Source organism: Pezoporus flaviventris, unplaced genomic scaffold (genome assembly GCF_033815535.1).
Source record: "Pezoporus flaviventris isolate CSIRO_AGI_PZ_B2104156 unplaced genomic scaffold, CSIRO_AGI_Pfla_v1 ptg000007l, whole genome shotgun sequence".
NCBI classification, from domain to species: domain Eukaryota; kingdom Metazoa; phylum Chordata; class Aves; order Psittaciformes; family Psittacidae; genus Pezoporus; species Pezoporus flaviventris.
This window is the reverse complement of record NW_026892555.1, coordinates 27,397,299-27,421,463: the sequence shown is the minus strand read 5'-3', so window position 1 is coordinate 27,421,463 and position 24,165 is coordinate 27,397,299. Positions and strand designations below refer to the sequence as shown.

At 36.4% G+C, this 24,165-nt stretch overlaps 1 protein-coding gene across 7 annotated transcripts in view; it reads left to right on the top strand.

The window, feature by feature from the left end:
* The window catches only part of RALYL (RALY RNA binding protein like), a 391,262-nt gene that overhangs the window by 150,933 nt on the left and 216,164 nt on the right, over nt 1–24,165 (top strand). The window lies entirely within an intron of this gene.

The following is a 24,165-nucleotide window of genomic DNA, read 5'->3' as shown; positions in this document are numbered from 1 at the left end:
AATTGTTTTATTTTTTGGCAGTGACCCGATCAGATAAACATTGCCAGGGATTGTGTAAAGTATCCTCATAAATCAGCCAGCATACAGAAAACCCAGACTGAAAATGTTTTCAGTTATTGTCTTGGGAAAAATCTTTGCATTGATATTCTATTATATTTTAGCCATGGGAACAAAAGCCATAATTTTATGGACATTAAAATGTTTGCCGTGAACCCTTAGTGCTGAAAAATTGTTTTCACAGTCAGAAATTCCACTGAGTTTCAATTTCCTCCTATTGAGTTTATATCCAAATATTGTGTGATATGGTGGTGAAAGGTAAACACAGCCAGTAAGGTGTTAAAATGATCCTGGCTGGTCATATGGCTGCTGGAGCAAGAGGGAAAAACGCTGTAATCAGAAGAGAGGGTGTGACCCTCCGTCTTGACTGACTGGAGCTCAGAAAGCCTCTGGGGATCATTGCCATGTATTTTGTAGTTGACTTGCTGTTGCTTTGTCGATAATAAGCCCTGAGGAGAGGGCTGTCAAAGGATTACAGTTTGGAGACTTGTGCTGCTTCCCTTGCTGTTGTGATTGCCCACCAGAATGCAGCAGTGGCACCAGAACTGCCTTGGTCGTCCTACTTGGCACATGGACTGCTTCTCACTTTAATGGTTAATCAGTGAGTAGGACAAACAATTTAGGCTGAAGAATCAGGGGCTGAGGAGGAATCAGTTCAGAGATAAAGATAAAAGAGAGATGTAAGAGAAAAAGGCAGTGTTCTATGTAATCCTGCAGAACAGGAATGCTTCAGCCTTAGAAGGCTAAGATGCCCACTTACATCTCTTCAAAATTAAGTTAACGTATATGCCCTGTTTGTTCACCTAAATTGTTCTATTCATGATCTCAAAAAAACTGTTTGCATTTGCGGTACCTTTGTTCCATAATAGGCTCAAAATAGTTGGAAAGAGCTGATAACAGTGAAAGCTTCTGACATTGGGGCTACCAAGTAATTTTCAAATTCACCAGTGAGTAATGGAGTCATCCAGCCTTTCATGCTTTCTCAGCTCTTCTTGGGAATCAAATGGGTCTGATTTAGTCATTGTTTCAGGATCATGTAAAAGGCAATGAAAAGAAACATGAAATTAATTGATGCTGTTGTTACATCCATCCATAGCAGAATACACTTTCTGCATATCATGTAATCTCTGAGTGTTAACAGAAATGGTTTCAACATTGATTTGAAGATTTTATTTTCTAAGCACAACTCATAAGAGCTTTTTTTTTTTTAATGTCAATTACTCTAAGAACGCAAAGTGGAGTGATAATTCCTTTATATGATGAGTCTTTCAAACTTGTTTTGTTCAACCTGCATTATTCTTTATTATATTTTTACTTATAGCACTATCTCTACAATATTAATTTCATTTAGATCAGTGAATACAAGTTATTTATAATTTCAAATAAAATGTCTTAGTAAGTCAGTATGTCAGTGGACCAGTCATCTGGAAAAATAAAAGGTACCGTGGAAAAAGAATCTACATTTGCCTTTATTACACCTTCATTGCACACAGTTTATAGCCAGTGATACTTGTCTGTGTGTCTGTGTGTGTGACAGACAGAAACTATTGTGAAGTGACATTGTGTTAAAAGCATTTAAAAAAATACAAACAGGAAGAAATGGTTTTGAAATTAAGTAAACTGGAATAATTTTAAATTGCTAAGAATTAGAGTGAATTCAGCTGGAAACATATTTTGCTCTGACATTTGGTTTTGGGAATTGGAACTGTTGTTTTCCCTCTTCATCTATATCATGTAAGAAAGCTGGCAAAAAAGAAAAAAGATAATATAAAAAAATAAAGAAGAAAAAGGCAGTAAAGTTGCTATTTATTTGATTTCATGGTTAAGGTTCTATAAACAAGCACTAGTATAAAGAAACTTCAATCAGAAGGTAAAGATCACCTAGTCTGCAGAAAGAGTGCCAGTCACATGGAGCAAACCCAGACAAAAGCTAAGGAGTTTATACTAAATTTAAAATTCTTATCCTCTGAAGCCCCGGTGTGCTGCCAGATGAAGTCCTTCTGTTGAGTACTGGGAGCATCTGTGGTACACGTTTTATGTCATGTATGTGGATTTGTCTGTGCTTGATGTGTTCCTGTACCCTGGATGCTCACCTTAACTGTGGCAATGCCTAGAACTGAGAATCTGGTGATTCTCAAAAGCAGAGGTCTGTACCACCCCATTTTAAGTTTCTCTCTCTGTGATAATTACAGTGCCCATTACATCTATTTTAGAGGAATTTAATGACCCAGTGTGAACCACTTAAACTGTATTTTATACAGTAAATGGTTCTCTGTCTGTGATTTTCTAATCTAGACAGAAGAAACCTAGCTGCTGAAGTATGGATACCGGTGATGCCCTTCACCTGAGCTCATTGTACTAAAACAAACAGGGCAAAGCTGGGCCTTTACTGTTGCCAGCTTCAAGTCTAGTGGATTTCCATTCTGAAATATGTTAGAAGATTGTTGTTAGACACTTTTTATTTTATCGTCAGCAAATTCATTTTATGTCTGAAAGCTGTGGATGGAGACTTTTTTTCATTTAATCTCATTGATGCTTAGTGTTTCTGCCATTCAATTTTCATTGTCATAAGGTTCTGATACAGGACTGAGTATTGCTCTAAGGCCATGACTAAATTTTAAACAGTGATAACTCTCTACAGCCTCCAGGGAAGGAGTTTGAATGTCTGCTTCTTTCCACTAGTGACCAATTAGTGATACAAAGTACAGTGGTGAAACCTGTGCCTGGGAAAGTTTTGCCATGCTTTGTTTTGTTCATTCACATGTTAGAAGAAAATGCTATCCCCTTCAAAGGTGACATACAGAAAATGGGTTCACTTACCAAATGTCTCACTGCAAGGATGCAGAATTTTGCCTATATAGGTGCATTTAATTAATCTTTTCTTTCTGAAGGTCTTAAAAGAGCAGAATTTAATTTCTGCAAATATATTCCCAAAGCAAAGACATGAAGACAGCTTGCTTATTACAAAATTCCACACACTTCTATTCACCTCAACATATTGATATAAAAGTATCTGAAAAATGTAGGCACAACATTATTTGTAGCAAGGGTCTACTTTGGGCATTGATTACCGCACATTAACTGCTAGTTTCTAAGCCAGCAACAATGTGATGTTTACAGTGTAAACTTAAGCCAGTATGGAGTTTAACTGATGACTTTAAGATGAATATTGTATAAAAATGGATACACAGAAGAGAATGTTAATTAATTATTTCTGATAGAGTTATTGCTAGTATTTGAGAGGTGTTCACCTACATCACCTCTTCCCATATGAAAGCTGTAAGTTATAGATCTTCTAACTCTGTGGTTTTGTCCTAATTTAATGCAGAATTTTGGGCAGAATTTGCCCTTCTTATTGCTTTTGGATACTAAATGAAAAGTATGTCAGACTTTGTTAAAGACATTTGCAGTTAATGCTTCTAATATGATAATCTCCTCTAATTTTCTAATACACCTTCTGATTGATTGTTGTATATATCTATACATATATATGCACACAATATGCACACACATGCACATATGGCTTACAGCATTAGAGATTCATTAGAATTTAACCTTTTATTTAAAGCAAGCCAATGGGAAAAGAAAAACTGCTTTCTCAGCATTGTATGTTTAGGAAAAACGACCTTGAACACATTACCCGTGACCCAATATAGTGAGTAAATAAAATAAGTATGTCCTAAAACAGTACTGGAGCTTTTTATCATTTTTATCATTTATAATTTCTGTAGTTTGACTTCTGATTTTTTAACTATTTTGTGGTGAACTTGGTATTTTACCTGTATCCTTGAGACAGAATTCTGGAGAAAATGTTCAAAAGTCTGGATTAACCCCTTTGAAGATTACTGTTACTTCCAGCTTAAAACAAAGATTTCTTTGAAGTTAATTTTAAAATATACATTAAATTATTAGCAAATGTATGTATTTATGCTATTAATAACAATATTTTCCTCCACTGTGATATTTAAGCAAAGTTTTTCTGGAGAGTTTGAAGCTTGACTCCTGGGTAACACTACATACAGTTGCAGCAATAGCAGTACTATTGTATGTCTGTCATTGAGGTTGGACAACATGTCATCCTCCTGCTTGTATAGGTCCATTACACAAAATGTTAGCCTGGGACTTGGGTTGTATCTTGTTCCATTCAAGTTTATAAACCGCAGAATCTTCCTGAGTGGAGTGATTTTCTTTTTATCCCAATTTTTTTTAAAGAACCTGTTTAAGGGGATCATCTTTAACAAAATGAAAAAGAAAATATATCAAATATTATCTGCAACTCACAATTGCAATTTTCTCACTGTTTTTTCTAGACACTCAGATATGGTGGCAATGAGTAATATTGAAAATAAAATATACCAGTTTTATTCCTTTAAAAGAATTTTCCTTCTTTCATACTGCTTAAACTTTTCTAAGGCATCTAACTTGTCAAAAGGTATGAATGTAGAATAACAATAACGGTCTTCAAATAGGTCCTACCATAAATTATGGGAACTGCAGAGATACAAATATATAAGCGTTTTTCTTCCTTTCCTACATTGAAAAAAGAATTTATTCTGCTGCATGCACAGGTAGACATTGTTCTGAATGAATTAAGGAAAAATTATGTCCAGTCCATTCAACTCTGTATCCTTGATTGGAAAATGAATATGGGTTGTCTTTGCTCAAAATAGATTGTGGAAAACTCCATTCAAAAGTAAAGATTTTAACGTTAATTGCTATAATTTTTATTTTCAAATCAGTTTCACAGTTTATTCATACAGATTATACATATCTACTTTGAACTGATAAATCTCTTTTCCAGTTTTGGACCTAACAAACCCAAATATCTTTAAATACAAATTCAAATAGTCCACATCTATAAGTTATACGTATTAAAGTTATAGATACATTTTGCAATTTATACTGCATTATTAAAATTATTTTAAAAAATTGTGTTCTTACCTGCTAGATGTTATTCTTTTACGGAATTTGACAATAATTAAATCAGTTGATCCCTGTAAACCTGATAGCTATATCTGAGCTAGCACTCTGTAAAAATACAGTTTGAAATCTGGGACAGACCAGCTTTTATAGAGAAGAGAAATTAACAGTCAAAGTATCTGGCAAAATTAGGTTGCAAAAATGTTGCTGGTTATAGCATTTCAGTCTGAGTGTAGATTTATATGTATAACCAAACATATGTATTTAACATACATATTTAGTGTACGTGTGTGTGTATACATATATATATGTATAACCAAACTTTGTTATAGTTTCTTAGTTGCAGTAATTCAGGAAAGCTTCTTTACTTGGAAAACAGCTTTTGAAAAGGGTAGCATTTAAGCACGGCAGCTCTGCAGACTTCATAATACCAGGACTCCACAGTGAAATGCAAATTGAAAATCTCTCATATTTTAATGGAAATAGGGCTTCATGCCCTTGTCTACCCACCTGGTCTGGTGACCCAGGTGAAGCTCCATTATGTAGCAAGGTGTTAGAAAGACAAAATGCTTTTCCATCTCTGCCACATGTTCATGGTTCTCTCTTCTTGGCAGCTTTTCTTCAATTCCGCCATGCAATTTGAATAAACAGACAAGCCGTTGTCTTGTTCACCCCATAGGAGTACCATTATTTTTATGCTCAAACAAAGACATCTTCCTTCTGAGTTTGCCTGCCCTCAGAGACAATCTGAATTATCTCATATAATTTTAATTCTTATCCAGGTATTTTTTGAATGTGTACATCAACATGAAACACTTTGTAAGCCACTTCTACCAAGTCTAACGACAAGGATAATAGTTCTCTGACAGAAGATTTCTGACAGGGCTGAATACAGTACTGGGCAATGTCTCATGGCTTGCTGGTGCTCCCCAGTACTCCTGTCAAACGTACAGAGCTTGATGAGATCCAGATCAGTGACTCAGAAACAGAACTGCAATGGCCATGCAATAAATGTGAGCATGAATAGAAAAAAAACATTAATCAAAAACCTGAGTTTTCATTCCTCTTTTTTAAACAGTATTCAAAATCCCTGTTTTCTTGACACCTTTGTACTGCTACCGTTGGAAGTGTGATGGTGGTTCTGGAGTATTGCATATGGTTCTTACAGAGTAATTATAAATAGAGAATAATGTACAGTAAAGCCTACTAAAGATGAACAATGCATCTCAGGGCCTCTACAGGGATCAGAGTTGCTGAGATACCAACATGCCAGCTACCAGAGAGATTGTGAAAAAGCAAATATTTTTCATAAGTTCATAAAAATGTCTCACTTATACCAATGGATGAAAGGAGACAAAGGCAACCTCTCAGTTCCACTGTGTTAATTCTATAAATGAATAAGTCTTATCAATTGAACAAAGCTTTGGATTTTAAAAAGTTAGGTAGCTGTCAGATATGTAAAGTTAGCTTATTTTGTGTGCTTTGCATTTCAAAATCAACTTTCATAACAGTTGCCACACATAAATTCAAGTTAATACTATGTGCCCCCAAGACAAGAGCGCTGCAAACTTTCTGTCCTACTACTGGTGATAAATATGAGCAAAATTGCATAGGTAGCTAGTCCAAGATAAGGGACACAAGTAATGATCTGATGTATTTATTTCAGATAGCTGTGGAATGTTTTTCTTTTTGATGTTAGTTTATACATTGTGGGAAACTACTGTCTTAGGGTCAGTGTTTTTGTAACTTAAAAAAAAAAAAAAAAAAAAAAAAATAATAAAGCAGCTGCTCAGAGATTTAACTCCATTTCCTGAAGTTAATAAATATTCTAAATAAAGATGTGCATTTAAACACATTGATGTGCATTGTTGAACCCAGGACAGGCTAGGATTATGAAGAGGAGAGTGTTGATCTAGTAAAGAGACACTAAGGGGAAAAAAAAAAAAAAAAAGAAAAAGGAAATTGAAAAGTATTTCTTTCTCCACAGGCTGTTAGAGAAGCACGGAGTGATGGAGTGGGTGTTCAAGAAAAGCATCAAATTGGCAGAATAGAAGCTAATCAGGCAGGAAGGAGAAGATTATGGATGATTAGGGACCTAGGCAAAAGCTGCTTATGTTGCTGGAGAAGGAGACTGGAGACCAGACATGGAATATAAATGGCCACTTCTTTAACCCTCCTATATAACAAAGCAGCCAGACTGTAGGTGAACTGGATGGGAAAGCAAGTCATGATGACGTGAGCGTGAAACGATTATGGGAGGGAAGGGAGCTGAATGCTGCTGGAAGGAGCAGTGGTGGGGGATGCTCCAGATCTACTTGAAGGAGGGAGCTGCATTGAGTAGCACTCTGCAAAAAGCAACAGCTCTAGCTGAGCGGTCTGTTTCACCTCTGGCAGAACCATCCAGAGACAGCCTGGTAACAGTTTTTCCCAAAGGCAGGAAATACAGAGATTGCAAATCACAGAATCATAGAATGGTTTGGGTTGGACGAGACCCCAGAGATTATCTCATTCCAAACCCCCTGCCATGGGCCTGGATACCCTTTGGGAGAGACATTGCTCCCTGTCCCACCTACTCTGCTAGCAATGGGTGTAGCAAACCAGGGTCCACATCCCACACCATATTTTTCTGCCTTGCTGCATCTTCAGCTTCTTTTCTTTCTCAGGATAGCAGCAGCAAGGTCTGTCCCTCAGGCAGCAAAATTCAATGTTTCCTTGATATCTTGCAGAATGAAAGGAGGTGGGGTGGAAACAGATTTGGCACAAGATATAGAATGAGAAAAGGTTGAAAAGGGAGCTGTAGAGACTCAGGACAGAATCATTGTCAAATGAACAATAGCCCTACTTTGAAATTAAGAAGAAATGTGTGCTTCAGGCTATTTTCACTCTCTTCGGCTAAATATTCTACTCTTTTCCTTAAAACTTTCAACTACTACTTGACTGCACTGCTTGCTTTGAAAGCTCAAAAGGAAATTGATAAACATATTTTGCTAGTAATTTTATGATTCCATATCACAATTTGTGTGTGGTGTGAGCTCAGTTATAGGCTGCTTGTCACAAAGGAGTAGAAATTATTAACAATTATGAGATATTGACATCTGTTTCTTGAACATTCTTTAAGAAGATGAGTAGTGTGTTAATTTAATTATTAATTTTTGCTGTCTCATATCTTTCAAAAAACATGCCTTTTTGTCTTCATTGTTAGCAGGGCTAATTTTCTGCTGAAACTCTGCTTTTTGGCCATTAGTATTCGTCTTCCTCCTTTCTCAATAAAATTAACCTGGGCCTAAAAATTTCAATGGAACTTTATATAGTTTTTAAGCTTTGCTTCCTACAGCTTTATATCAAGTTGAAAGTGAAGGCAAAAGCACATCTGTTGTGAATAGGCACAAGTGACACTGTTGTTCAACACTTAGCTATCAGCAAAACAAATAAGGCATGATGAAAAGTAATTTTTTTTCTGTAGAATAATCAAATCATAGGATAGTTAGGGTTGGAAAGGACCTTAAGATCATCTAGTTCCAATACCCCTGCACTAAACCATGTCACCCAAGGCTCTGTCCAACCTGGCCTTGAACACTGCCAGGGATGGAGCATTCACAACTTCCCTGGGCAACCCATTCCAGTGCCTCACCACCCTAACAGTAAAGAATTTCTTCCTTATTTCCAAACTAAATTTCCCCTGTTTAAGTGTGAACCCATTACCCCTTGTCCTACCACTACAGTCCCTAATGAATAGTCCACCCCCAGCATCCCTATAGCCCCCCTTCAGATACTGGAAGGCTGCTATGAGGTCTCCACACAGCCTTCTCCAGGCTGAACAGCCCCAATTAGTAGTTCACATCTCTGTTGTAAAATCAAATGTTGATGTTTTTTTTTTTCTAAAGTTATACACTGCTTGTCTGCTTGTTTAATGGAAGTTATGTTCCTGTCATTCCTCGATTTTTCCAGTAACTCTTCAGATTGTCATTTCCTTTGATCTTTTTATGGTATTTAAGCAATATTACAATGAATCACAGTTCTTACCAATCATCTCACCTTTGGCTTATGTTCAATAGCCCGAGTTTCCAAGTCTGAAAGTTATTTTGTGTTCTTTTTCTTTTTTTTTGTTTCTAATTCAACACACATTGTGTGTAATTGCAGGGTAGAGTGATGATTACTCTTCAAAGAATTACAATCAAACTTGGCTTGTTAGTGTGTAAAGCTCTGACTGTTAATCACAATCATTTAAGCAGTAGCTAACCCTCACTAAAACACAGATGGCATGTTGTTAGCATTTCAAGCTACCCAACTCAGTTATTGTTGATATATCCCAGAGAGGAATTTGTTATGCTTTTCAATACTGCTTCTCTTCTGTAACACTGAACAGTATCTGCTGGGTTTGATACCCTCTCAGACACTTCGAATGAACGCATAATACTGTACAGCTGTAGCAGCTCATGCAAATAAAAATGCATTTTTTTTTTCCACTGAAAATGAATAATTTAATCATACAACCCAAAATGAATATAAAAAGGAAGTCTATGAAAGAAAAAAGAAATATAAACAGGAAGTTGTCTAGATTAAAACTAACAAGTTAGTTTAGATATATATATATATATGTGACTTTGTGACTTAAGAAAACCTTGGCAAGCTTGATCAGTATTGGCAATTTGAGAAGTTCCACTGTTCGCTGGCTGAGTCCTAATGTCTGGTGATTTCCAACAAGCCATAAAATATATAGATAACTATTTTTTCAAGTGCTACTAGCCAAAATAAAAACTCAAATACTGTGTATCAAAGAGTAGAACAAATCATACTATCAAGGCCAAGCCCTTAAGCAAGGATTTTTAATGAGTGATTAAATGCTTGATACAATATGACAATCCACTTTGTAAAATCCTGTATTTCTTAAAGAACGTATTTTGCAAAGGTTTTAAATGACTCCATGCAGAAAAGTTGAATTCTTACACTGTAGAAAAGGGTTCTCTGAGAGGCCAGGATGCCGTGATGTAAGCAAAAGAGAAGGCAAAGATTCTTGCTACTGCACAGGCTCAGAACGTGTTTGTCTGTCATTCTGCCTCCTTTTGGAAGTTTCCCTACCCTAAAATAAGATTGCCTTGCTCAGAAGTTACCTTTGGGAATTGAATTGGTGTTTTGAAAAAAAAAAAAATCTGTTGTTTTAGATAAACTCTGAGGAAAAGGAAAAAAAGAACAGTTCTCAAATGAAGAATTTATTATTTAACTGGCACTAACTGTGCATGACTTTTCATGAGTATGCATTAAGTTATGAGCTCAGAGGTCTGGGCATGTGTATTCCAGTGCTGCCAGAGTGCATGAGCATTTTGACCCTATACCTCCCAGGGTGCTGTGAAAGGGGTAGGGTTCACAGAGGAGCACAATCAGGGAGACATCCCTACTTGAAGATTCAACAATGTATTAGGTCTGGGAGTTTTGTTTATGAAATGAATAAGGCTTTTCTCCTCATCTTGTAAAAGTTTGTTACTGTTTTGTCTACATAGATGCCATTCCATGATGAAAAATACACACATCAAATCAGAATGTCAGGAAACAAAGTGTGATTCTTCTCTTCTCTTTGACATGCAGTTTGCTAAGAGGCAATTAGTCTCTGACCATGCTCAATTTCCTTCTACCACCACCATTATTTGTATATACTTCCTGTCATGGTTTAAACCCTAGCCAGACAGCTTGTCCAGTCACTCCCAGTGAGTGGTGCTGGGCTGAGAGCAATCGAGGGCCCCCCACGCCCCAGGGCTCTCCCCTTCCCCGCTCCCGGAGGAGCGGGGAGGAGGATCGAAAGAGTGCAACTCCTACGGGTTGAGACAAGAACAGTCCAGCAACCAATGTACAACACAAATCACCACCTCTACTACCAACGACAACAATGATAAGACAAAATAACAGGGGAAGAGAATACGATACCACCGGCCAAGAAACGAGTCCCACCCGGAAGCCCCTGTCCTTCCGGGTAACTCCCAGTTACCCCCCACCCCGGGCATGACGTGCTGTGGTATGGAATACCTCCTTGGCTAGCCTGGGTCAGGTGCCCCGTCTCTGCTTCCTCATGGCTTCCCCTCCTCCCTGGCAGAGCATGAGCCTCACAAAGTCCTTGGTCAGGGTAAACATCACTTAGCAACAACCGAAAACATCGGTTTCACCAACATTGTTCCCAGGCTGGAAGTCAAAACACAGCACTGCACCACCTACCACGAAGGAGAAAAATGACTGCTACTGCTGAACCCAGGACACTTCCCTAGAGATTACTGCTTGAGCAGACAGAGAAGAGATCTGAACTGGCATCAAGACATAGATGTATCTTTTTTCTAGTAAGTGTCATCTCTACTACAAGAATGGGAGAAATTTAAATTTTCATTATTGACTCCTTTAGCACTTACAGTTTCAAAGATATCATTCACTTAGCACAAAATGTTGAGAAGCCTAAGGGAAATTGGATTTCCAGAACAGTAATTCTTTCTTATTAGCCATTCTCCAAAATATTGTTCATAAAAATGAAATTCTTTACATATTTTTAATTAAAGTCTTTTATAAAGAACCATCTAAGTCATTTCTTTGCAAAGATGTCAAGGCCAGATGCCATCTTCCACTTCTCTTTCATTCTTCAATTTTGGGTAAACGTGAATTGTCCCTACTGAAATAAAAGCACTGAAAGTAACACCTGTCAACTCTGCTTTTTTAGTTGGGTTTGCTGCAGACACAAAAACTTGTTCTCTTTTTGTTCTGGAGTATTATGTGTGTAGCAGAAAATCATACTTACTGAGAAGCTGTGGTTCCTGGTCCTATAATGTATGATTCTTAGCAGTGTAATAGGTTAAAAGTAGTCACAGGTGAAATCCACACTCAAGCCATGTTACATATATGGTTCAGAGAATTTTTTTCTCAATACAGTGGCACAGTACAATGCACATAAACATCCTCCTGTTCTTTCCAAGAGATTATATATTTTGAGATTATTCCTTATAGCATAAAACACCAGAAGTACCCCTTCATTTAATTTCATATAAAGTATAGGACCCACATAGTTGTCTACAAAGAATATACTCCATATCATATATAGCTGCTTTTCCACTTGTAATAGGAATGAAATTTCTCTGTTGTACTCAGTGTTTGTCTTGATTTCTTTGATCTGAAATAAGAGATGATTTGAATATAATATTATTTTGATCCAGCATCCTCATACCACTTAAAACAAAGGTATGGCTTTTGGTACCTCAGCAATGCAGGAACTGAAATTTTAAGACAAATTCTGACCTTCTTATAATGAGGGTTTCTGAATCAAACACCTTGAAATTGAGTTTATTTGTACAGCAACAAGTTTAATGTCAAGTGCTCAAATGAAAATTGAATTAATTTATTGCTTTCATTAATTGACCTCTTTTAATTTTCAAACTTTACGTTTGTTTAATCTTAATAACTTTTGATTTATTCATGAAATGTTACTCTTCTGTGCTTATGATTGTCTCTGTTGATTCAAGTGTTTTCAGTTTGATATTCTCCGGCGCAAGTTTATAATGAAATTTTTAAAATAAATATCATGGACTTTTACATATATATAAACCGAATAGATATATATTAACTGCATATTAGAAACCATGTCTAGTTAGGAAAATCTCATCAATTTAAGGTTCCAGAATAGGTCAGCAAGTGTCATTTCAATAAAAGTGAAATTTGCATGCTGTGCTTCACTTGCAAGGAGTGTTTGTTTATCTTCTCTGGCATTTATTATAGTGATCAAACAACTGAAATAATCTGCATATTATGGAAATGAGTCCTTTTCCCAGGAAAGTTTTCAGGCTTTTTATATTAGGAAAAAAATTAATGCAAAGTCTTCATGTAAGATAGCATGAGAAAAGTATTGGATCTTGTCATAAGAAATTCTTGTTACTGTCATTGCAGGTGACTAACCTATTTTGGGAAGTTAGAGCTTCTAATATTATGGGTTACGTCACTGAAATGTTGTATTATAAGTGTTCTTAGCAGCATGAATGACTGCTCTATTTGCTTCCTGTTTAATTGGATTATTGTCCATTCTACCAGTGTAACCACAAAGATGACTAAAAGAATTGAAGCTTTAGAAAATGAAGATTTAACAATGAAGTGAGTTCTTCGCCAAAGAGGATTGCAGTTGGAAAGGTTAGATCAGCTGGGAAAAGAAAGCTAACAGTACCTGTTTCTTCACAGTCAAGAATGTGAATATACTGCAGGAGGAAAAGATTTGTGACGATTTGTACAAAATCACTGTCTATAAACTTTTAAAAGGCTCTTTTTAATCTTGATTTGGGGACATCTTTTGAAAAATCTTTTCTTACCAAAATTATTAGTTTTAGCTTTATAAAAGCAAAACTTACTACTCTATTAAAAGTAAGTAAACTCTTCTCAAATTATATGTCTTGATGTGCATGTTTAGGTTGTGGAAAGCATTTGGGGCAAGTGCTTCAGAATCTGGCTGCTTTTTGTACAGGACTTGCTGCAGAATTCTTTCTAACTCATGATAACAAGTCTTACGTAAAAGAAGGAAACTTTGCAAAGAAACAGACCTCTATTAAGTAAAAATATACTTAGCAAAAGGCAAAGTTCATGTGGCTTTAACTACAACCTGGGAAAAATCAACCTTCTTGAACTGAAACTTTAACAAGTACAATAAACCACATTTCCATTCTCTTAGTTTACCTGCTTAGTCTCCCTGACTTCTGTATGGAGAAGTTGCGGCAGTCCAGTGAAGTTCCCACTCATTAGAAAAGGGAAAACATAACCACCACTTTTTAAAAAGTAAAAAAGGAGGACTCAAGGAACTACAGGCTGGTCAGTCTCACCTCAGTGCCAGGAAAGATCATGGAGCAGAACCTCCTGGAAACTATGCCTACAAGAAGTCAGTGACTCTTTTACTGCTGGAAAGGGACTTTTTATAAGAGAAGGTAGTGATAGAACAAGAGAGAATAGCTTTAAACTGGAGGATGGTAGATTTAGACAAGATATGATGAAGAAATTATTTGTTGTAAGGTTGGTGAGACACTGGAACAGATTTCCCAGAGAAACTGTGGATACCCCATCCCTGGATGTGTTCAAGGCCAGGTTGGATGGGACTTTAAGCAAGTGAAAGGTGTGCCTGCCTGTGGCAGGGGGGTTGGAACTAGACAGACTTTAAGGTTCTTTCCAACTTTAACCATCTATGAATCTATAATATTACAACAGAGACTGAATGGAAATTATTGCCTCGTGGTGCTCCGTGCTCCATGCTCCTCAAGCTAATGGGTTTATTTGTCAGAATAGACAGTAGTTGCATGGATTTTGCTAGAGTAACCCATCACTCAGAGCTATATGGTTGGCAGATCAATGGCCATCTATTTCATGAAACCATCTTTTTTTTTAAGGGCTTTTACATGATTGAAAGCACAAATTGCACTTTGAAAATAAACTGTAAAGTTATTGTCTGTCACTGTTGTGCCATCCACTATTCCTTCATCTGCTATAACCTCTCCTTGTGTCATATCTGAAATGAGACCATAAATTCTCCAAGAAAGGAATTGTCTCTTAAAATAGCATCTGTGCAGCAATTAGCACTTTAAGTTGCTGAACTTTAATGGAGTTTTCTGATCTTGCCATAACATAGCAAATAATCACTGAAGTATGGAAAATAGATCCAGAAGAGTTTTTTGAGACTATATAATCTGTTCCCTGCTCTGAAACAAGGTTAAAATATATGTCAAGAATTGTACTGATGTATGTCCAAACTTAAATGCTTTCATTGATGGAAATCCCACAGCCTTGTACGAGGTTGGTTCAGGATTCAGTGGTTTCAGTGTACATTTACATTGTCTTTACTATAGACATTTTGTTACTGTTTTTACCTGCATTCCTTGCTGTATGTTATTTACCTTAGCATTCTTTTTCTTTTCCATCAGGGCTATGGAGAGTACATTATTTTTTTCTACAGCAGAAACCCTTTATGTATTTGAAGTCTGACCATCTTCCCGCTTGGTTGTCTTCAATTGACTGTGAATTAAGTGCAACTAGCAAATAAAAAAATCCCATGATGCTTAAAAAAAAAAAAAAAAAGAAAATCTTATTAAGACAGGTAGAGATTGGGCTAGGCAATATAAAGATAGCAGATGAGACAGTGAATTTTTCCTTCTAACCCAGCAAACTCCAGAGCCATAAACTGCACAAACTGTGGGTAATTGTTTCACTTCAACAGTTACAATAGAAGGTGCCTGACAGTACTTTGTGGACTACAGAGGATATCACAGGCATGGTCACAAGGGCTTTAGAACTAATGTGGATGTTTCCACTTCATTACTTTCAATGGACCACAGTCTTATCTGTCTGCATTAATGAATGGTTACCCCTCTGGAAGACATGCTACTGGTTATATTCTAATGATGACATAATTAGGAAGCAGAAGTAGATCTCGATGGGAAGACTGCCTGTAGTCATGACCCATGGGCTCCTTGGTTTGATTGCACACAAATCCAGGATTACTGAAGCATGGAAAGATAAACTGTATGGTGTTAGAGCAAGTGTCAGAGCAATAAAAATTATTATCTGTATTTTTTTTAATACTATTTTGTACTGCAGTTTTGGAAGGAATACAAATTTTTGGATGCTGATTTTTCAGCAACAGTTTCATTTTAAGATGATGTCTGGAAGGTATGCTGGAGATCAGTGCAGCAAGCTGCATCAGTAGCTTTAGCATTAGAAATATTTCTTTGGGTTATTCCAAATTATATTTAAAAGATAAATTTGATTAACATGTTTTAATAACAGAAAAATAATGAATTGCAATATTGTATAAAGAAGAGTGGGTGTTTTTTTTGTGGGAATGAAGTTCTGAATAGAAAGCCAGCATAAGATGAAGGAGGGTAGATTTAGATTGGATATTAGGAAAAAAATCTTCACTATGAATCACAGAATCATAGAACAGTTAGGGTTGGAAAGGACCTTAAATTCATCTAGTTCCAAACCCCCTGCCATGAGCAGGGACAATGCACACTAAATCATGCCAACCAAGGCTCTGTCTAACCTGGCCTTGAACACTGCCAGGGATGGAGCATTCACAGCCTCCCTGGGCAACCCATTACAGTGCCTCACCACCCTGACAGGAAAGAATTTCTTGCTTATATCCAATCTAAACTTCCCCTGTTTAAGTTTTAACCCGTTACCCCTTGTCATGTCACTACAGTCCCTAGTGAATAGTCCATCCCCAGCATCCTCATAGGATCCCTTCAGATACTGGAAGGCTGCTATGAGGTCTCCACGCAGCCTTCTCTTCTCCAGGCTGAACAGACCCAACTTCCTCAGCCTGTCTTCATATGGGAGGTGCTCCAGGCCCCTGATCATCCTCGTGGCCCTTCTCTGGACTTGTTCCAACAGTTTCATATCCTTTTTATGCCAGAACTGCACACAATACTCCAAGTGAGGTCTCACGAGAGCAGAGGGGCAGGATCACCTCCTTTGACACCTGCTGGTCACGCTCCTTTTGATGCAGCCCAGGATACAGTTGGCTTTCTGGGCTGCAAGTGCACACTGCTGGCTCCGTGCCCCCAGGTCCTTCTCCACGCGGCAGCTCTGAATCTCTTCCCTGCCCAACCTGTAGCTGTGCCTGGGATTGCTTCGACCCAGGTGGTGAGGGTGGTGAGGTACTGGTGCAGGTTACCCAGAGTAGCTATAGATGCTCCATCCCTGGAAGTGTTCAAGGCCAGGCTGGACTGGGCCTTGAGCAACTTGGTTTAGTGGAAGGTGTCCCTGTGTGTGGCAGGGCCGTTGGAACTAGATGATCTTTAAAGTCCCTTCAAACCCAAACCATTTTGTGACTCTATGATCTCTGGATAGTAAAAATGGAGCTGAAAACTGAATGTTGGTTTGGATACCAATAAGCATTAGAATAATGCTGTTGTTGACAAACCAAATGAGATAACAGGAATAATACATGAAATATACACTGGCTTTTAAGGATTTGTCCAGCAAGAAAAGAAACATAAAGCAACTGGACAGTCCACACCATATCTCCTGTCTTTTTCTTTGCACGGCTGCGCCAACCTGCTTGCAGTCATTACTCTTTAGGAAAATATAAACCCCCAAACCAGAAAATGTACCTAGTGCTGGGCCATGAGATTCAAATGCCCTTCTGTGTAGTATCATCTTATTTTCATACGTAGCAGATCATATAAATTTAATGATTATATGTTTCATATTTTTGTGTTCTTCAGTGAAGGAATCCAACAGCAATTTAACTGACACTATGGGAAGTCTAAGATATCCTAATACAGTAAACTAGCCATTCAAAGATTATTTTTTTTTTTAATTATTTCTATTATGGTAACAAATTTTAGATACTTGCAACTAGAACACACATCTGTCTTTCTTCTGCTTAGACACTTTGACTTTTATGCTGTGTATGGGAGTGAGGTATTTTTCTCCAATTTTTGTGAGTTCTGGGAACCAAAGAATTGAGCTGCTTATTTAATGTGTTAATTAACACTGCTAGTTGTACAATTATGATTAAATGTAATTTAAATGTCTGTTTAAAAGTAAACAACAGAAGTTTCCTACCATGAAGAGCCATATAATAAAAGCAGCACAGAACAGAATGTTGTACCAAATTGCCAGTTCTTACCAGATCCCTGTGTAAACTAGATGTCCTGACTAGCTATCCCAGTTTCTTCAAATAACGTATTTGCTTTGGATTTGAAGCTTTTATTTTCATATATATAGAACCAGTATAATTAGTTGAATAATGCCAGTAGAATAAATGTAATTATTTCATCTCTCACTTTTGAAGTTATCAATGTCAAAAGTACCATTTTGATTTTTGCTGTGACCTCTGTGTTCACATATTGTACAGAACTGTCCTAATTATTTATTGCAGTTTGTGGATTACCGGGGAAGTCTTCCTTCTGCAACTTGGTTTGCTGTTTATAACTATTTGCTTTTTGAATTGCTTACTGTAGTCTAATCATGTTGCATTTGCTCCTGACTATCCCCCAGATCTCAGAGCAGTTTCCAAGCAGGGTGCTGTACACTTCCAGCCCAGATCCTCAGACCAGTGCACATCCATACGTATATTTATGAAGTTTTTTTAGTGGACAATGACCACAAAAATAAAACTGTTTTGTATCCAATTTTGAAAAAAAAAAAAAAAAAAACCTCTTTTTGAAAGAACAACTTTATTTTTGTAAAGTTCTTGAAATTCTGAGATGACTTTATGTTGTTGCTGTTTTGCATCTTCTGTTACCATATCTCTCTACATGCCTTAAGAACTTGTATGTGAAATATTATGAGATATATATATATTATGAATATATTATATGAGATATTCCTGAACCCAGGACACATCTTCATCGTCCTTTTGCCCTCTGCTACCCAGACCAAGTCTTTAGAAGTAATTTAACTAAATCCTGGAGTTTGTACCTGGCTTAAGTACTGTCATACTCCATAGTTCAATTGAAATAATAGGGATTACTTGTGCAGTAAGCTTTTATTCGGCTTGACTGAAGGTACCAGAAATGATCTCCTAGTTTTTATGGGAAAGGTAAATTCATCTATGGATACATCAGATTTAGTGATACCCTATAGAAGTTATTAATATCCCTAGCTACTTGCAGGTAGAATTTGATACTTGCAATACACATTTGAAACACTTAACCTGAGACTGAAGCAGTGTTTAAAGTAGGGGAGGGTGTCATTGCTACCACCCAGGATAAAAAAGTGCACTGTGCAGCTATTCTGGCACTAAGTAAGCGACCTGCAAACAGAAGAGAGACTAGAAACTAGATTGCTTGGAAGAGCACTTTAATCCATACCCTGTTGCTCAAAGGACTGGTGGCAAGTCAGACCATGTCAGCTGGTTTCACTCATTATCCCATTGCAGCTTCCCTGTGGTCATGACATGAGATAGACAGGCTCTCATCTCTCCAGAGCAGGTACTATTAGCAGGCCAAGGAGGTTATTTGTTTGTGACTGCATAGCTGTGGTTTTGTAACTTGTGTTCAATCTTTTTTTTTTATAAAAGTATTGTAATAGCTTTTCTACAGATTTGCAGGTATCATTCTGTTTAGTACATACACATGTGTATCAATTACTTCACGTTCTTAACACTCTAAACCAAAATTATTTCTTTTTATTTCCCCTGTTATTCTGATACAAGAAATGAAGCTGAGGGAAGGGAATTTCTCACCCTTCCTTTTGGAGTATAAGATTAGCACAGATGAAAGGCAAAGTAAGTGCTTTCTGTGATGGCTTCTATGATTTTGGGGAATGCCTAAAGTATGTATATGTAAATTTGGCATAATTTCAGATACAGAGGATAAAGCGCATTAAGAATAAGTGGAATTTTTTCCAGTTACAGATGAGTAGCTCTGTCCAGTTCCTACAAATGCTAGAGTATATGGACTTTATACTTTCCCAGTTCCCACTTTCCCTTACTTCCAAGGAAATTTTCCCAATAGCAGGGGTTATTCTGAAAGAATCTTTAATTTTTTGTTACTTTTATTACAAAAATGATAAATTCATTAATATTCATGCCTGAAATCTAAATCTAATCTATATCTAAACAGAATTGAATGCAATTCTCTTATCACTAAAAATGTAATGGTCACCAAAGCTGTGAAATCAGTAAGAATTATTGTGCAAGTGTTTTTTATGTGACTGAGAATATGACTGTGAGTGACCTGGGTCTAAAGCCAAATTGTGGACTGTTTTCAACTTTCCATAAGGTGCAGTTTGAAAGTATGTACTGAAATAGAATGTAAGTTGCATTCTAATCCATGATACAAAAGAGCAGTTTTTTAAGAAGCAGTTTCCTGTGCTAAACTAGACTAGAAGCCCAAGCCGCCTGCTTTACTAGTTGATTTCAGATGCCTCTGAACTCCCTGGACTGGCAGGGCACACACTATGCCCAGCTCCAAGTAGCTAGGCTGGACCTCATTTCAATATCAACAAAGGATATTTCATTCTGTCATATGCATTTCGATGTAATCACTCATTTTAGTCTTGATTGTCCTTTTCTGAATTAGACTTTATTGATTATTTCTAATTTGTAAATGTAATAAGCTGCTTGATGCCTTTTGAAAACAACAGATGTAAAAGGCATATTGTAGATTATTCTCTGGTTGTGCTTTGCTTCTCCTGGCCATTCTCAGAAGAATAACCTTTAGAGCTAGATATGATTTTTGTACAGATTTAAACAATTATTTCTGTAGTTTGCTGCTCTTTCAATGATTCAACAGATAGAAGCTGGAATCTAGAGCACAAATCAATGATGCTTTTTTTTCAGGAGAGAGGAATTTTAAGTAATAAAAGGATTTGAGGGAACTTATTTAGGACCTATATTCAAAAAGCACCCTCAAAAGTTTGGGTTAAACATCTATGATATAACCACATGATATCTACTTCTATGCTGAATTTTTTTTCTGATAATTTCATGAACATATCCTTCTTCCCCATGCACTTACATATAATATCTTAAAAGTATCTTTCCAGCTCAGTCTTATTTTCCAGTGCTATAAACTAAAAATAAAAATATAAACTAGAAGTATTGTAGTATTTCAGGGACACTGCTTTGTAAGTGCTAGACAGATTTCTTGCTCATGTTTTGCTTTATTTCTCTGTGGAGCAAGAGGTAGGAAAAGATGGGAACATGGAAGGAGTTATAGACTGAGGGTCTGAAAGAAGTCTCAGGGAAGTTTAGATAGACAAATGAAGATTGAAACTAATTTTTTTTGACTGTGTAATTTGATTCCCCAAATCTCCAATTTGCCACAGTGCAGCTTTTCTGTCCTCTGTGAAAGCATTATAAAATTTAAGATTTTCTGTTTGACATCTCTCATAAACACTAAATTTTATTAATTAACAGGGAAATGTCAAATTACACTGCATAGCTTTTTCTAACTACCAAGGTTTATTTTGACAATATTTAGCATATATAAGCCATTACCTGGAAGAATTACTGTAGATCTATTTATGCTTTTCTCCTGTTGCTGAGAAATGCAAATTTTATGAAAAGTTTTAAGATATGTTCTTTATGACTTCTTTTTCTCTATACCTCAGCTTACAATATGGTATGATAATTTGGAAATACTGGTTTTTTTTTCTTTTTTTTACTTTTTTCCCCTTTAATCAAGTTTTTGAGTCCTATATATTATGTTAAAAAACAAAACAAAAGAACCAAAAGCAACCAAAATTTAAATTGGAAACTGTAAAGTTTCAAATGCTGGGAGACGCAGGAGATTCTAAAAGATTTAAAGAAACAGAAACTTTCATATTTAAACAATTTCCTATTAGCAAAAATCTCAGAAAACTTTGATTTTTTTTAGGTTTTTATACCTTTTAAACCCTGTTGGAATAAGCTAGTTCATCTGAAACCATTAATAACACAAATAAATACAATAAATTAATAAAAAAAATACTTCAGAAATAGAGTGGGTTTTGTAGGGATGTTGTACTATAAATATTGGTCAAGATCTGTGGATGTATAATTTGTTTATATTATTCTTCTTTGGGTACCAGAGATGGTGGTATCCAGGCAAAGGTTTAAATAGGATCATTTTTAAGAAATTCTGCCCAACTTTAGTCTTAAGAAAAATTTTAAAATATATGTGTTTGCAAATCATATATGACTACATAAAAAAGCCTAGATTGAGTGCAGCTGCCAGTGAGAAGCTCTGAAATCATATCTATATTGTGGAGAATTGGTATCAGTTCTTCAGTGCTATTTCTTGAAGTAACTGTGTCTTCAGAGATCTACCAAAGAGGACCATGCCCCACAATGTTCCTGGCATGTGATGGATTTATACTTGTTGAGTATTCATAAGGGTGACATAGTGATGAATAGCTTTGGCGGTGTGGGATGTGTGTGTGATGAGAGGAACAAGGGAGCATGGATTGTTTTGTTTCTTTGGCCTTTCTTTGTCAAACTAAAGTTTGTTTATTTGGTTGTTTGTTTGTTTGTTTTTTTTCTTTTTTTTTTTTTTTTTTGGTTAGAATGCAAAGTCAACCTCAGAAGTTGGGAAATTACAGCTTTTTTCCCTTTATTCTTTTAATTCTCATTTGCCCTACTTTGGGATATAGGACATCAGGCAGACTTTGGATTAAATGATTACATACAGGCTTTTTTCCACAGGATCATTGCTTCATTCAGTTCCCAGGAGAGATGACAGCATTCAATTAGTTATCAGTGGTCAATAGTTTTTTCTAATTTGTTGAAAAAGTGGTTTTTTTTGCATTCAAACCATGTCTTGCATATAGAATTTTTCATTTGCTCATCCACTTTCCTATGGCACCGGCCACTATATTAACTGAGTTCTCATGCATATTGCTGAGGGAAGACACTATTTTCCTAGGGGAACAGAGTTCCAGAAATGCTAGAGATCAAAACCATCTCTGATTTAGAGTTAAAATTTGAGGCATTTAGGTCTGGATTTTTCAGAGTATGCAATATTATCTAGAGTTTGTATGTTCTAAGAGTTGTTGATTTTGTCAATGTGTTTGACTTGGACAAGAAGGAAAAACTATTCAACACAAAAGGCCAGCAGGCCACCAGCAAATCAGAACAAGCCTAAACATCACTGAATTTGAGATGAGAAGCAGAGAAATGGAGATTATGTTCCAAGAGAAATTTGGCTTAAGTACCACATTTTTCATCACAATGGAACAGGAAGAGGCAGAAGAAACAGATTTTCTTGAGTGGCATTACTTTTATTCTGAATGTCCACACTTGTAGTGCAGCCTCTTATTCACTTTGCCACTTCCAGCCAAAGAGAAACGAATCACAAAAGCAATTATTTTTTATTGTAAAACCTGATTCACTAAACTACAGATGCATACAACACACTCCGTTATGTAAAACAATAGGTTTAGTATCTGTGATGTTTTTCTAACTTAGGATTTTGATTGCACATAATGGATGTTTACAAATGGGTAATAGTTCTTACCACGGATGTAAAGTAAAGCATTTGAATCTACTAAAATAACTTTTCTCAGGCAGGGAGAGACCACCTAAGAATATTGTTGTGAGAGACATTTTTTGTTTTCCCATTCCTGAGAGAAAAATTATCCATAAATGCTTTTTTCCTGAATTCAACTTGTTTTTCCATTGTGCTTTTTAACCATTTTGATACTCCCTGTGTTGAGCATTCTGTTTCTTTCAAAGTTAGACCCTTAGTGTTTCAAAGTTTGTATTCAGTATATTATGGTTTTACTGTCAGTTACTTGCTTGAAGTCCGCAGCTTTTGCTGGTTACATTACACAATGGAAAACATAGAGGTTTCTGATGGGGTCTTCTGAGTCTCAGGCTCCTTTCATAGTCTTGTAGATGAAACAGTGACAACTTTTACTATTTAGTAATAATAGTTCCTGGGCTGCAAAAATTCTACTGCTTGTAAACTACTTTTTTTCCTTTGGTCTTAAGGTGTCAGTCAACTGAGAGGGAAAACATCTTTAGATTAAGAGGTTCTGCCTGATTCAAAGAGACAACAGAGATCATAAAGAAAAATTAACCAAAGAAGTTATTACATCTGTTAAAAACATGAGGAGGGAAGATATCAAGAAATTTAAACTTATTTAACTTCTAGAAATCCTGTTCAACCAATTTTTTTTTTCTCAAATATGGTTATGTTTCTCTGTTTTTATCTTAATTATTTTAAACTTGCCAGGTGGCATTGTAACTCCCCACCAGAAATCAATAGAAATGTGGTGTAAGGAAACTGTCCCATCCTGATTTTAAAGAATAACCATTTTCTTTTGGGTGGCCATGGTTGACACCATGTTCTTAGGGCTATGAAAAGCTCTTGCTCTGCTCTTCTGCACTGTAGGTGCATGCTCCAGAGAAGTCATTTTTGTGTTTGTCTCTATCTCATATTCCCTAAATAACATATTTGCAATACCAGCCTCATGCAATCACAAACATCCTCTGAAAACATTAGCAGAAACGTTAGTTGGAAACTGGGACAGGCTGGACAATGAAGAAAGTCATATAGATATGTTTTCTACTTTTTAGTTTTTCTAAGGAAAAGGTTGTGGTGGGGAACAGGAAGGCTGTTTGCTGTACTGAGTGCTGTTAGAAAGAAAAAAGTATACAAACTAAAATAAGCAATGGGTACGATTCATTGACCTATTTCAGTCAGAAATTGCTGCCACATGGACTCAAGACTTTCTAATGGCTTTTCACAATCGACCTCC